Below are 1,671 nucleotides of genomic sequence, written 5' to 3'. Positions count from 1 at the left end.
CCCCCCGCAACATGAGTTTTAAGCTGCTGGGTCCAGGACTCGAACTGTGGTTGACTACGTGAGAGTCCAATGACATAACCATTATGCCATCTGCTGGTCCCTCATCTTTGTTTTTAATGCAAGAATTCATCAACAGAGCTCTATGGTGCACCACTGTGGGCCAGGTCTTCTGGGAGTTTTGGGGACTACAAAGACACAGAAGTTATGGTTCCTGGCCTTGAAATTCTTGTCTTAATACAAGTTCTTTGGGTAGCTTGTATTATGATACAGTATTTCTCACTAGGTAGCTATGTTCCAAATAAATTCAGGGGGAAAAACCTCATTTACATAACTGAAAAAGGATATTCTTTGGGAGTTCAATTTCTTCATTCATTCATTCATTCATTCATTCATTTTAATTTGACCAGAGCAGGGCAGAGTTAGAGAGAAAGTGAAAAAGCAAGCCACCAGGTCCGGGACTTAAACCATGGTCAGCTATGTGGGAGACCAGCATCCTTAACCATCAATCCACCTGCTGTCCCCCCCTCTCTTTTTTAAAAAAAAATTTATTGCATTCTCTCATTTTATAGGGAATCATACAGACCATGAGTCCCCACCCCCCAGACCATGGACTGGTATGTGTCCCTGGCCTGTTAGGAACCAGGCCACACAGCAGGTGAGTGGCTGGTGAGCTAGCAAAGCTTCATCTAGATTTACAGCCACTCTCCATCACTCCCATTACTGCCTGAGCTCCGCCTCCTGTCAGATCAGTGGGGGCATTAGATTCTTACCGGAGCTGGAACCCTATTATGAACTGTGCGTGTGAGGGATCCGGGGATCTACACATTTCTTGTGAGAATCTAATGCCTGATGATCTGAAGTGGAGCTGAGGTGGTGATGCTAGCACTGAGGAACGGTTGCAAATACTGCATTATGATGAGTTGTATAATTATTTCATTATATATCACAGTTTAATAACAATAGAAATAAAGTACACAATAAATGTAATGGGCTTGAATCATCCTGAAACCATCTTTCCCCTCAGTCTGTGGAAAACTGTATTCCACGAAACTTATCTTTAAGTGCCAAAAAGGTTGGGTACAGCTGAAAGAATGTCTTAGGGCGTGTGTACTTGCCAGAGGTTGGGGTGGCGAGGAAGACAAGGACAGTGAGAGGAGAAATGAGAAATTACCTCCTAGGGAGAATAGCCATGCTTCAATCCCTTCTCCTCCAAGTCTGCGCTCAGGATCTTGGGCACATACACACACATTCCCAGTGTGAGTTTTACACCACGGGTCCAGGACTTTAAACAGCTGTCGACTACATGGGTGTCCAGCGACATAGCCATTACGCCAACTGCTGGTCCCGATATAGAGTACTTTTTTAAAAAATAATTTATTAATTTTATTTATTCATTCATTTATTTTCATTTGACCAGAGAGAGAGTGAGAGAGAGAGAGAGAGAAAGAGAAAGTGAGAAAGCAAGCCACCAGGTCCATGACTCGAACCGTGGTCAGCCATGTGGGAGTATCCAGGGCCTTTACCACCATACCACCTGCTGGTCCCCTGATATAGAGTACTTTTAACATTCCCTCCTCTCTCTTATTCCAACAGCTTCCTTACTGGGTCTAATGACTTCTAATTTTCTTCCTGATTGTTTGACACCGGTTGTCTTTCTCTCTCTCTTTTTTT

This window comes from Tupaia chinensis, unplaced genomic scaffold (genome assembly GCF_000334495.1).
Source record: "Tupaia chinensis unplaced genomic scaffold, TupChi_1.0 Scaffold000146_1, whole genome shotgun sequence".
Classification (NCBI taxonomy): Eukaryota; Metazoa; Chordata; class Mammalia; order Scandentia; family Tupaiidae; genus Tupaia; species Tupaia belangeri.
This window is presented reverse-complemented; position numbering follows the sequence as displayed.